Below are 14,572 nucleotides of genomic sequence, written 5' to 3' on the forward strand. Positions count from 1 at the left end.
CCTTCCTATCTTGTCGTTGAACGTGACCACAGAGCCGATGAGTCCTTTCTGTTCTCAGAAAAGGTTCTACTTTTTCAGAGACACCTTGCTAACTCCCGGGTTCCTGTGTTTATTATCTCCTGCTTTGGCAGAGAGGAACGAATACAAGTCAATGCTTTAAAGCAGACATATTTTTAATATTTTAAAAATAATACCTACATATTCTAATATAATCTTCTATTATAGTCACCTTTCTCTTGTATCATAACTATATTTTTATACATTTATTGCTTTAGAGAATTATTATGACCTCATAGCCTTTTGCAGTCTCACCTCCTGGATGTTTAATCTCTGACGGACACATTTTACTAAAGGGAGAGACTTGTGAATCGTTTGGTCTATTTCCTGAGGCTCCAGTAATATTCAAATAGTTTCCACCAAATTCTTGTTAATCAACAGCACAGCCTTGACCTTAGCAAAAACATCCGGCAGATTGAGTGGATTCAGTCACAAGACTGTCTCCTCTCTTGCCTCTTTGGGCTTAAATGGAAGGGACTTGCTTTCCTACCATTCCTAGAGTGGAAATTCATATCACAGAGAAACAAAAGCTGCTAATGCTTCTGAACACTGAACGGATTCTCACCTTAGGGTCTTCGCTCTTGCTGTCCCTTTTATTTGTTTACCCTAGAGCTTCAGACAGCTTCCCCCTCGTCTGCAGGTCTCAACTCAAACACTATTTCTCCAATAAGCCTTCTCTTGTTGCCTCAATTAAAGCAGCTCCATGCTCAGCCGCAGTCACTAATCATTTGTAGTAGCTTGAAAATTGTCTCCCCCCAAATTCACATCTAATCTGAACCTCAGCATGTGACCTTGTTTGGAAACAGATGTAATTAAGGTAACTGTTGCGATCAGATCATACTGCTTAGGATGGGACCTAAATCCAGTGAGCGTATCCTTGAAAAGACAGAAAAGTACACACAGAGACACAGAGAGAAGGCCGTGGAGAGACAGAGGCAGAGATTGGAGTGATGCTGCCACAGGCCAAGGAATGCAAGGAGCCACAGAGGCTAGAAGAGGCAAGGAAAGATTCTCTCCTAGAGCCTTTCGCTGCAGCATGGCCCTACTGACACCTTGATTTCAGACTTCTGGTCTCCTGAACTGCGAGAGAATAAATTCCTATTGTTGTAAGCCACCAAGTTTGTTATAATCTGTGAGGGCAGCCATAGGAAGCTAACACACCATCACGCCACCGCCCCGCATTATACTCCACACAGCACCTAGCCTCTTGTGGCTTCCCCACAGCCATCCTGCCTTCCATCTCTTCCTTGTTCATCGAGCCTCCAGTTGGTTTGGGGTGTTTACCCATCCGTGTGTTTAGAGAAAGTGAGCCCCCACCAACCTGGGGGCAGATGACCCATATAGTCATCCCACTCCTCTGACCCATGACTGACTTCAGCACGGGCACAAAATAAACTGCTGGACAATGAGCAGTGAGAGGAAGGGCCTCTGATTGTCTTAGTCTGCTGGGGCTGCCACAACAAAATACCATGGACTGGGTGGCTTACACAACAGAAATTTATTTTCTCAAAATTCTTGAGGCTGAGAAGCCCAAGGTCAAGGTGCTGGCTGGTTTGGTCCCCAGCAAGGGTTCTCTTTCTCACTTGTAGACAGCCACCATCTGACTGTGTGCTCACATGCCCTCCTCTCTGTGCACATGCACACGGAGACAGTATCCCTTCTTACAAGGGCACTCATCCCATCAGGAGGGCCCCACCCTCAGGACATCAGCTAACCCTAATTATCTCCCAAAGATCCCATCTCCCAATCCCACCACAATAAGTTTAAGGGCTTCAAGATATGAATTTGGTGAGGACAGAATGCAATCCATAGCAATAGTCATAAGAGATGCAAGGAAAAGAAGCAACCATTCCTGCTTTAGGATATGACTGTGTGAGGAGATGGTGCCTGGAGCTGCAGGAGACAGGCTGGTTCGTGAGGGACAGGCCCCGGGAGCAAGGCCAACATCCTGAGGGTGGCTGTGCAGTGGATGGAAGAGCTAGGTCTTCAGTTACACTGTTGGGTCTATGGATTGATGACCTCTGGAGTGGCCCAGTCTGGGCTGTTTCTTACCTGGGGATGTGTGTGTGTATGTGCGTGTGTGTGTGGTTATCCTCTAGGCCATCTGTAGTTGGATATTTTGTTGCTTGTACCCAAAAGCATCCTAAGTGATTCCTTGATATCTATAATTATCATGTATTATCTATTTCATATCTTTGTGTGCAATCATATTCCGCCCACTGGGGGGTAGCCTCCTCAACAGCAAGGCTCATCTGCCTTGTTCCTAGGACTCTCAAGTTTTTAGGTCTATGCTTAGCAGATTGTGAGTGTTCAACAAACATTTGCTAAGTGATCTGACTTTGATGATTCTTCCTACGTCCCCTTACATTCCCACCACCGTCACCTTGGTTCATCTTTATCAGCCCACACCTGGGCTCTTGCTAAGGGCTTCTCACTCATCGCCCTCCCAGTTTCTTCCCACATAAGTGCATGTTATGCTCCTCTCTTAGATTAACCTTATTAAAGCCTCCCATGGATAGATCTCTTGCCTTTTCAAAAACATTTGGTGGCTCCCCAGTGTCTACAGAACAAACTCCCAAATCCTTCCCTCTTCCTTAAAACCCTCCGTAGCACGACTGTCATCTACTTTGCCAGCCTTAGCATTGTGGGTTGCTACACTGACCATCCACTCCTGGAAAACTGATTTTTCTTCTGTCCCCAAACTTGGCCTTCACTTTTCTTCATGCATCTCTCTGTCAGTCCATTTTTCTACTGGGGAGCTTCTCCCTCTTCACACTTGAATTTGTCCAAATGTTACTCATCCTTCAAAGTATGATTCAAATCACAGAAATCTCACCTCTTCCATGGAGTCCATCCTGATGTGGCCCCACAGGACATAATGTCTGAAAGACTCTAACACCATTATTCACACACACCATTATGTTGCCTCTGTGTGTGTGTGTGTGTCTGTGTGTGTGTGTGTGTGTGTGGGTGGGTGGGTGTCTCCCTCCAGTGGGTCTTATGTGCTCCTGGAGAACAGGAGCCATTTTCAAAGCTGTCATTTGTCTGTCTGTTTGTTTTAGTTTTGTTTTTAGTATCATTTTCTGATTTATCCTTCCAGAGCCTTGAACGATATATAGAATGAGGGACAATATGTGGAATGAGTGACAGATTGCCTGCGTTATGTAGACAGATATACAGTGTATTCCTCTGCCAGCTCTGACCTTTAAAGCCTCCCCAAATGCCCCCAGGAGTCTCCAGGGGCCCTTAGGTGTGCTCTGTGTGTTCTTAAACAAGTCTCTCAGCCACAACCTGCTGGAACACAGTCTTCACGTGGTTTCTTGGTCAACATTATCAGATGGATCCAGAGGCAGAGAAGAGGGAAAGTGGCCAGTCCAGATGGCTGCTGAGATAATTTGAGAGGACTCAGGAAGCACCTCTTTGGGATTCCCAGAAATAATCAGGGAAACATTTAGAGGTCCCATACGATCAAGTGACGAGAGTCGGAAGCATATGCTGCCTACTTTGGGGTCACCATTACTGCCGCCTTCACCGCAGTGGTTGCTCCCTACTGTTGGCTGCCTGGAGTCACAGGGAGCCCAAACCACATGTCACTGAAATGTCTCTGCAGACAGAGAGCACACACCTTCTACACACACACAAACACCTAGGTCATTCACTGGACCAGTAGTCCCAGGCAGGGCTGTGCTGTCCTCCCAAAGTCTCAGAGACTTTGCAGAACCACAGTTTCAGTTCTGTGAGCCAAGCCTCTGTCCCTAGGACTCAAACAAAGCCAGTGAGTGCTGACTCCAGACGAAATCTGGCCCAGACCCCTTGGTGTGCTGCATTCCTCTAGCCATTCCTTAGGCGTTATCTTCTTTACCCCCAAATACCCTCCCTTCTTGCCCCAAACACGCTCCTTTCTCTCACCTTTGCATGCTCACAGGTCCTTTAGATTCCACAATCAGTCGTTTCAATACAAGGCTTATTTTTCACTTTGAAACTTTAAGGCTTGATACCCAGGAAACAAATTTTTACCCACCATCAAATTGAATCTGTTCATTGTGAGATGCCGCACCACTGAATTTCTCAGTGCAACAATCCAGTTGAAATACAAGTGAATGCGAACACTGTATTTGAAATACTTCCTCATGAAATATTCCATTCATCAAATAATTGAAAGCCCAAACCACTGATCAGGTTATAAAACTGTGAAATTATCTCGGTTGCCAGAACTAGTTTGAAATTAAACTGAAAAATGTCTTAGGGTCTCTAAGGAACAGGTATTAATTGTGGGAAGAGCTACGAAGAAAATGACACGCTCCAGTAAGATGCCAGCGTTCTTCCTTAGAGCTCTCCCGAGGTCAGAGGGCCAGTCACCTCCCTGCTGCCTTCCATGGCCCCCTCATGGCTGAGAAGTGCTCGTTCACCATGGAGTTTACTTCCAAACAGTAATTTACCATAACATACTTAATCTTACTTTCTGAAAAAAGTACTTCAACTTTGTATATTGACACCAGCTAACTATGAACATACTAAAGAGAAAGTTCCCATTTAATCTGGCCATTTATGGACACAGCACCCGGGGGAAAACTTTAAACTCTCTATCTCATAAATTAAGAAATTTCTTTGAGAGAGCTCTTGTTGAATTATAGCTGACAACAGTATGAGCGGCGCAGTCACGCCACTGAATTCTTTCCAGCTCCAGCTCCATAATTCACCCTCTCCCAAGTGTCCTCTTTTCTTGAACTTAGAAAATGCTTCTTAATAAGTGTCACTTATGGGATCCTAATTGCAGATGTAAGAGGGAAAAGGCTTAACAGCTCTTCCAGGACTTACAACATTGTAGGGAACAAACGCTGGATTTAAAGACTAAAAATTTAGGATTGAGTGCAGCGTCTACCAGATACAAGATGTGTTTTTCCCTGAGAAAGTCACCTGCCTTCTTTGACAAGTTCTCTTCAGTTTTCTCACCTATTAATTATTCAGTGGGTTCAGTCATTCACCATTGTTTTTATTATCTTCTAAAATCCCCTTTAGGTATTGTGATAGAGAGATGGCTGGCTGGCTGGCTAGATAGACAGACAGACAGACAGACAGATGATGGATAGAAGAGATGGGTAGGTAGATGGAGGGATAGAAACTGTTATGAGCTGAATTGTGTTGTCCCCTCCCAAATTCATATGTTGGAGCCTTAACCCCCAGTACCTCAGAAAGTGACTTCATTTGGAGATAGGGTCTTTAAAAAGATATTCCGGCTACAGTGGGATCATTTGGGTGCTTCCTAATCTAATCTAACTAGTATCCTTGTAAGACTAGGAGGTTGGGACCCAGAAACACAGAGAGAGAAGACAGCCATTTACAAGCCAAAGAGAGGGTCCTCAGAAGAAATCAACCTTGATCTCAGACTTCTGGCTGCCAGAACTGTGAGAAAATAAATTTCTGTTGTTTAAGCCACTCAGTCTATGGTGATTACTATGGCAGCCCTAGCAAACTAGGATAGCTGATAGATGATGATGATAGATAAGTAATAATAATAATAATAATAATAATAATAATAATAATAATAATAATAATAATAATAATAATGACTGATGATAGGTGGATAGATAGGCAATATGGGCCAGAGAGATCTATTGTAACTAAGATTCAGGTGTTCAAAGTGAGCAAACCCAAGTAAGAAGCATCTTTTTTTGTAATGCTGTCCTGGCAGAGTCAATAGTTCCTGTGTGGATGTGCTATTACAGAGATACAAATATTACCAAGATATGGGTTGCATTTTTTAAATGTAAAGAGCTAGAGGGTCAGCGGAGAACTCCAAATCCCCACTTTTCAGCTGTTTCCAAAGGCTCCTGAGGGAATTATGAAAACAGGAGGGCCCAAAATGATGTAAATTCCTTATTACCAGCGGGGCCTTAGGCCTGAGCCCTAGCCCTGCTGATCTGGGCTGGACATGTGAACAGGGAGGACTTCTCTTGCCCAGAAGGCCAGACCAGCACAGACCAAAAGCAGCAGAGTCGCCAAGTTGGCCTCGTCCCTGTGGCCCACACTCTCATCTGGGGGAGCTAAGGTCTTTGCAACTTGAAAAAGGAAGGAAGGATGAACCCAAGAAATGAGAGGAACGCGAGCTCTTCTCCTGGGGCTGAGAGCAGCTGCTCTGAGTCATCATTCCCTGTGCCTCATCCTGTTCTTGCTTGGCCTTCCCAGAACCAGACGCTCCCACATGTGAGGCAGCCCAGTGCCCTTTGTACTGCTCCAGAGGCCTGGGGAGTAGGATTCCAAATGGGCAGATCCAGCAGAAAAACCAAAGGGTCAATGCCGTAAATATATGAGCACCTTTAAACTCCCCTAACGTCTCCCCAGTAGTCTCCTCTCCCTGGTTGTGGGTCACACCCCATTTTCCCAATGAAGTTGGGGTCGGGGGATGGGGAACCAAGAAAATAGGCTGGAAAAAGCACCTTAGGAGTACAAATAAGAAGTCATAGGCTTCAGTACCAAGATGTCCATGTTTTGTCGTGAACAAATTTGGGGTGGTGCCTCTCCATGCCAGGCACTGTTGTAGGTACTCCTTCTGTTGGACCTTACATTCCAGCCCTGGTGAGAAGCGTGATAATGAAGTGTAGGACCTCACAGCCTGGCAATAATTCATTCTCTTACCTCTCTTCTAGACTCTTATGGTCCATTCTTTGTATCATTCTTTTTGTGTTGCCTTCGGGTGGCGCTCTCTGAACACCTTGCCCATGTGAAGCCCTCCAGGAATAAGACTACGCTTCAGTCTCCAGTGCGCTGTCAACGGCTCCCAGCCCAACACCTCCTCATAGAACGTTATGAGGTTAAACGTTAGTGGAAGGAAATATAAGAAAGGAAGAGAGTTTCTTATGGCTTTCTTTGGGAGACTTCTTACTTATTCAAGGAAGAATTAAATTAATAGTCATATATCATATATTTTGAACTCTCCACCTCACAACTGCCATATGTGGACCTATCCAACTGAAACCAACTTCCATTTTAGATGTGTCATTTTATAAAGCAAAGAATAAATCACCAAGGGGCTCTCAGAAACAGGTCATACTGCTCCACCACCGAGAGTGGTTGCCCCAGCAGCAGACACTGGGGTCTCTGACACTGCGTATCCTTGATTTATCGGAGGGGCTTTCCCAAGTGTTATTTTCATAAACAGTCAGATTAATATAGGGGCTTTTTCTTGCATTTGTTTGGAAAAATCTTGTCCTGATGTAGAACATTCAAGCTGCTCCCTACAAATAAGATAAATCTTTCTTCTGAGCTGTTGTCCCTGAGACTTCAATCTCATCTTGTCTGAAGCACAAAAAACAGGCTTAATTTTGTTTTGTTTTCCTTAAAATACAGAAACCACTTCAGGTCAAAGAACTGGAGAGAATGTGAATGCTGACTCTATGTTACGCTTTTAGTTATCTGTGGTTTCCTTCTGGTCTTACTCTACTGCGTTAGCACTATGTACTCCCATTCATCCCCTTTCCCCTACCCCAGGTATCGTTCTAACCTTGAAGGAGTGGCTTCCTAACTTACCTACAGCCACGAGAGGCCCACCACGTTCTAACAATCGTAGAGTTACACTGGGAGTCCAGATTTGCCAGTCACAAGTCTGAGAGGTCTTCCTGGGTCCACTGGGCTCAACGCTGCCTCCTCCAAGGTCCCATAAGCCACCCAAGATGGTTGATTGTCAGCGTCACCCTTTTCCTTTTCTAGCCAACAATCTTTGAAAGGAAAAAAAAAAAAGACCACTTTGCACCCATTTCTTTCCCAAATAATTCTGTTTAATGAATTCCTTATTAGGCCATATTCAGTGCTCTGTAATATCTGCCAAGCATGTCAGTCCACACAAAAGGGGTTTGAAAATAGCCAGGAGCTAGTGCGAGGAAAGAACATGTGAAAAGACTCGATGAGGACTTTCCCATCCATGGCCGGAGGTCCACCACTGCCTCGCTGTTTGCAGATTTGGGCTGAGCTATGCATCACATTGTTCATGTGAAGAAAAAGCAACTGTTCTCCCCGAGCGCCCCTTTCCCGCTCCGAATGGCTGTGATCAACAGCCCCAAGACCCTAATTGCCACAGCCTATTAGAAATAATGAGACTTACATGGCAGAAGCCAAGGGTAAAAGCGACATCTCACAACACGAAAGGTTAATATCAACATATACTGCTAGTGAGTGCAAAGGGCACATCAATTGGTGACTCATTACTGGGGGTTGACCCATGGGGAAAGTGTCATTCAGCAGAGGGGCTTTCTCAGGATGTGGCAGCAAAAGTTACAAAAGATAAGGACTTGCCTGTGGAACGCGCTCAACTAATGAGAGCTGAAAATTGTTTGAAACATCCCAATGACCTCACAGATGGGGGATGCTGATTAAGGTGGCTACATGAGGCTCCTTTCTTGTCTGACAGCCCATTGAGAAGCTTTGGTGAGATGTGACTAACAGGCCGTGAAGGTGTCTCCATCTTCTCTGACATGGTCCATGCTTTGGGCAAAACAAACACGAAAAATAAGTCCAAACTGATACACATGTTTGAGTTTAGTTTCCAGAGACCTGTTTTGGGAAAAGAGCACTGGTGGGGCCGTCAGCTATGATTTCTTTATGGCAAAGGGGGTTTGTGACTACTTGCGTGACTAATCGCATGACTGCGCTGGGGGTGAGCCAACGGCAAATTTAGGTCTTGAACACTCGACAAAACAATCCCACTGTTCTGTGGGTGAAACGCTATGGAGCTTCATGTGTAATTAAATGAAAATCTCACAAGAGTCTACACCTTAATCATTCTCAATGCTGATCTGTGGCACAAAAGAAGGCTTTTTGCCATATCAAATTGCATCCATGAAACAATGGAGAAATGAAACCAGATTTTTGTTTGCTTTGTCCAACATTTTCTGAGACAGAGACATTCCACCAAAGAAACCCTGGAGTTCTCTGGTTCTTCATTTAATGCCTGGGACTTTGAAAAAAGATCACCTTTATGGATACCTTGCCTGCATCTCACACTAGAGATGAGGATGAGAATGCATCTCATTGTTCATCTCAACTCCTTCTCCAGCAGAACCAGAAGTCAACACTTGCCCATTTGCCACCTCATTTAAAATTACGCCACTCACTCATGTCTTACAGCAATCGTCAGATCACCTCATAAAAAGAGCCTATCACTATATTAAATAAGGTTATACAAAGGTTTTTATAGTAAGATTTTGAAAAAACTTCTTCAAGATTTCCTAACTAGTTGTACTAGTTATCAACTGCTTCATAGCAAATCATCATAGTGGCTTAAACAACAATTAACTTTTATTATTTCACATAGTTTCTGTGGCCAGCCTCATTAGGTTGCAGTCAGGATGATGACCAGAGCTGTGATATCATGTGAAGGCTTGTCTGGGACTGGAGGATTCACCTCCGCACTGGCTTACTGTATTCCAGAGGCCTCAGTTCCTTGCCACTCAGCCTCTCCAAAGAGCTGATTGAGTGTCCTTAGCACATGGCAGCCAGCTTCCCCCAGAGCAACAATCCAAGGGAGAGACGGAAGCCACGACTTCTTTTATAACTCAGCCTCAGAGGTCACGCACCATCATACCCACAGGATCCTAGTGGTTACCCAGGTCAGTCCACGTGGGAGGAGAGTGAATATCAGGAGGCAAGACTCTTTGGGTGCCATCCCGCCTCAATTTTTAAAATATTAAAAGAATACCAGCCTGATTAAAAAATATGAAGAATATAGTTGTTGCTCTAGTCAACCAGAATTCTACAAAGAAGACAAAAAAAAAGAACTCTGCAGTAAAATTTCTGAAGAAAATATACTTCATTTGACTAAAAACTTGTTTATGATACTAACTAATATACACTTATATGTTATGCCTGTAAGGCCAAAGTGAAGAGGTGAATTAATATGTTATTCAAGAAAAGTTGGTGTTGGTAGATATAAAAAAAAAAAAAAAAGCAAGGTTTTTTTGTAAAACAATTTACTTTTTTTTTTTTTTACCTCAAGAGCAGGATTTTTGGATTTTTGACCTAAAGCAACTTAAAAAGTTCAGAGTTGCCCTTTTTCAGTACATATCTATGGAGTAATCTTCAATCATTCACCAATGTGCCAGGTACAGAGAATTCAAGAGTAACAAGGTGGAGAAAATCTAAATTGGCTGATTCTAGAATCCATGTTTGGGAGACATCCACCTCTTTAGGGAAATGAACTTGATAAACCTATTTAGGAAAAGTGAGTCCCTGTGAGTATGAATGTGGCCAAGGTTTATATATGTTCTCTATATATTAGAACTAAACTGATTTATAAATTTTATCAATATCTTATTTCATAAAAGAAATTCCTATTTAAACACTTGATGAACCAGTTTAATGAATCAATTTTTCCTATCTCTCTATAAATTATGTGGTAGACTTGTTTACTGAGTTTGATATTTTCACAAAATTAGATGTTCTATTTTTTTCATTTATATTGAATTCTTATATTCTGAATAAGAACCAAAATTTTCTTAGACTGCTTTTGTTTCATTTCACTTCCACCATCAACACTAGAAGTTGGTTTTCTTTTCTAGGCTATTTTTCATCAAAAAATAGAATTTTCATTACCTCATAAGAGTTATTAAATGCACCCTAATGAGTAGAGAGCTCTAATCAGATTTCAGAGGTGAATTCTAGGTAGTCAGCAGGGCTCACCCACTTCGTAGGACTCAAGACTCAAATTCCTGGGAAATGACTCTATGTTGTGTGTCTTCAAGATCACACACGCAGAATCAAGCCACAAATGTGAAATCCACACATGCCAAGGGTCTACTGTCTATTGTATATCTTCCAAACACAAGTAATAAAAGTAAGAGTTACTTACTTACAAGTAACAACTTAACCACTATTAAAATTGTTCATTTAATAGATCCATATATATTACACAGGGCTAAAACCTAGGTCCAAATGACCATCAATATATATTAGTCTCTCCTTTCACTGAAATATTTGAAGTCATTATTATCTTTTATTAGTAATGTAGATGTAATAGAATGTTCTCAGCACAATTAATAGAAATAGGGAAGTCAAGAAAAAGGCACATTTGGGTAAGGTGATAAGTTTAGTGTTGATCATCTAGATCTGAGCTACTTATATATGAAAAGGTAGAGAAGTTCAATAAGAAGGTATCAGCGTGGATCCAGCACTAGCTCAGGTGAGGGGCTGAGAATGGAAATAATCATATGCTTGGAGGGGGGATAGTAGAAGGACTAAGATAAAAATCTCTGGTAAATGCACAAAGAGAATAGGACCAGGCAAGGATCTGAAGAGCCAGAATCCAAGCCAGATCTATTAAATACCAAAGCATATATCTTTTCACTCTTTGGAACAAAATCCAGGAAAGTTTGTATGGCTCACTGGATGAGGCCGCTTCCAAGGTTATAGGTAAGTGTTTAACTTTAGTCTATTTCTCTGATTATGAAGTAAACAAACTCAAGCTATTACTGCTTCTTTGGCTCTAAGTCCCTATCATAAAAAACAAAACCGGTTACTTATGAGACTAGACTATGTGCTACAACAAACAGCTCCAAAATCTCAGTGGTTTAACATATTAAAATTTAATTCTGTCTCATACAAAGTTCAATATAGATGCCCCTGGTGGAGTAGCGCTCCTCTTCTCCGAGTGGTGACTTGGAGATCCAGGCTCCTTCCCTTCTTGGGTTGTCACCTCTTTAGCAGGAGACTCTTAAGGTCACCATGAAGGGTAATAAGCACATGGGAAACTCAACCACCTCGACCTGGAAGTGCCTGTCATTCCAGCTCACATTCTACAGACCAGAACTGGCCACACAGCCCCACCTGTACGCATGGGGACTGGGAAATGTCATTTCTGGCTGGGCAGCCACTTCCCAACAGTATGCTGCCCTGCAAAAAGGAAGCATGGATTGTCAGCTAGCTGTCTCCGCCACAGTTTGATTTTTCATTTGCGTTTGACCTGAAAGAATGATTTGCATCAATTAAATAAAACAAAAGGGTTATTTGGGCACCTCTTTTAAATAAAAACATGAATAACAGCGCTTTGCAGTTTTAGAATGGCTTCTCACATGCTTAGCTCATTTGGTTCTCATGGCAGTCCAATGGAAAAGGCAGTCCAAATGGCTATTGTCCACTATGCTAGTTACAGTTTTATGTTCCTATACTGGACAATGTGTTATCATGCTGCATTTGTCTACACATTTCTAAATATAATAGATATTTAGAAACCAAAACAGTGTAAAAATCTGAACAATGGAAGAGGACAAAGGTAGGATATGATTTAAAACCTGAGCATGTGATAAATTTGCTTTCAAAAAAGCAAAAAGATGTAGAAGAAGAAAAGGAAAAAGGAGAAGGAGGAGAAAGAGAAAGAAGAGGAGACTTTCTTCCAACTTTTGACACCAACAGTTAAATAATAATTGTGAGACTCATGACGGTTTAATGTTGATGACAAAATATTTTGTCTCCTACTCTAATTTCTTTGACTTAAATAAATGGAGACATATAGCATGTTCATAGATTAGAAAATGCTAAAGTGTTAAAATAGCAATGCTGCCCAAATTCTCCCCAAGATTCAACATGATCCCGCTCAAAATTCCTACAGAAATTTTGCAGAAATTGACAAGCTGATTCTAAGATTTATAGGGAAATTCGAATAACCTAAAATAGCCAAAGCACTTCCAACAAGGAACATAAAGGACTTACTCTACTCGATCTCAATATTTACTACAAAGTTACAATAATTCAGACTGTTTGGTATTGCTTAGGGATAGGCATATAGGTCAATGGAACAGAACAGAGTCAAGAAACAGGCCAATTGATTTTTGATAAAAACACCAAAGCAATTCAATGGGGAGAGGAAAGTCTTGTTAATAAACGTTGTTCAATCCACTAATTATCGATATTAAAAAATAATCATCATCCTTACTGCCTATCATCTACAAAAATTAACTCAAAATGTATCACATAGCTTAATGTGAAACCTGAAACTATGAAACTTCTAGAAAAAAAGGAAAAATGTTTGAGAACTTACGGCATGCAAAGATTTCTTAGATATGACACCAAAAGCACTATCCATAAAAGAAAAGATATAAATGATTTAACTTTATCAAAATTTAACACTTCTGCTCTTTGAAAGGTACCAGCAAGAAAACAAAAAGGCAAATAAAATACTGGTACAAAATAGTCACAACACATTTATCTGATAAAAGATTTGCATCCAAAATATAGAGAACTCTTAGATACTCAAAATGATATGAACAGAGACTTCTCACCAAAGAATAGATATAAGTCATCAATACATGAAAAGATATTTAACATCATTAGTCATCAGTTGTGACATATGTATAACGATGCAAATTAGAACCACAATGAGATACCACTACACACACATTAGTTTGGCTAAGATTAAAAAGACTGAACATACCAAGTGCTTGTGAAAATGCAGAAGAATTCAAACTCGGAATATAAAATGATGTAAACACTGCCAAAGCAAAACATGTACACAGAAAGCTGTAGTCCAAGATAGTATTAAAAAGAAGCAAATATGATATGAGAGAAGGTAATGGGAAGACCTCACAGAGAAAACAGTGCTTAAGCTGAGCCTGGAAGGATGGCAGCATCTCACCAGGAAATGCTGCTGAGGATACAGAAACTCTAGACATAACAGCACGGAGAAAGAAAGCAGGCACACTGGGAACACCAGACAACAGAGCAGCACCAGAGGGGCAAGGTTGTGTGAAAGCACGTGTGAGCCATGAGGGCAGATTCTAGAAGGTCTTGGATAGTAGACAAGGAGTTTGTGCTTCATTCTGAATATGCTGGGGTACTTTTGGATGTTTTGAGCCAAGGAATAATACTGTGTTGTATTTTAGCAGAATCACTATGGCAGGGATATGGCCAAAGGAGATATGAAAGGTGGAAAGAGCGACTCAGAAGCTTTTGTGATGAGCTAAATGGAGCCTAAACAGGGATGGTGGCTGAAAGGATGAGAGGTATGTAAGAATTGATTCTAACGTAGCAGCAAATTGATATAGTGACTAATTAAATTGGACCAGAGGAGAAAAACAAATCAAAGTGGCAAACTTGCTTGACTGGAAAGATGAGAAGACCATTATTAGAAGTACAGAAGTCAAAAATAAAAGGATATTTGAGCAGGATAAAAGGAGTGCTAATAATAAAGAGGAAAAAAAATGAATATTTGGATTACATTAAAATTCATAGTTCTGTTCATCCAAAAAACACCATTAAGAGAATGGAAAGCAAACCACAGAATAGTTGAAAATATCTAAAAAAGGAATCATCTCCAGTATATATAAGGGACTAGAATAAATCAATATGAAAAAAACAAACCAATGGAAAAATGGACAGAAAGACATGAACAGGTACTTCATAGGATGATTTGCAAATGGGCAATAAACATGAAAAGTTGCTTCACTTCATTAGTCACTAGGGAAATGTAAATTAAAACAATAATGAGATAACATTGAACACCAGAAATTACTAAAATGAAAAAAACAAAAAA

At 41.4% G+C, this 14,572-nt stretch overlaps 1 long non-coding RNA gene across 1 annotated transcript in view; it reads left to right on the forward strand.

The window, feature by feature from the left end:
• Positions 1–5,692: 5,692 nt before the first annotated feature.
• Positions 5,693–14,572, forward strand: part of LOC141579849 (uncharacterized) — a 41,965-nt gene continuing 33,085 nt past the window's right edge. The window contains exon 1 of the long non-coding RNA XR_012511868.1: positions 5,693–14,042. This is a non-coding gene — a long non-coding RNA (uncharacterized LOC141579849). The remainder of the gene's footprint in view (positions 14,043–14,572) is intronic.

Source organism: Camelus bactrianus, chromosome 15 (assembly GCF_048773025.1).
Source record: "Camelus bactrianus isolate YW-2024 breed Bactrian camel chromosome 15, ASM4877302v1, whole genome shotgun sequence".
In the NCBI taxonomy this organism is placed as follows: Eukaryota; Metazoa; Chordata; class Mammalia; order Artiodactyla; family Camelidae; genus Camelus; species Camelus bactrianus.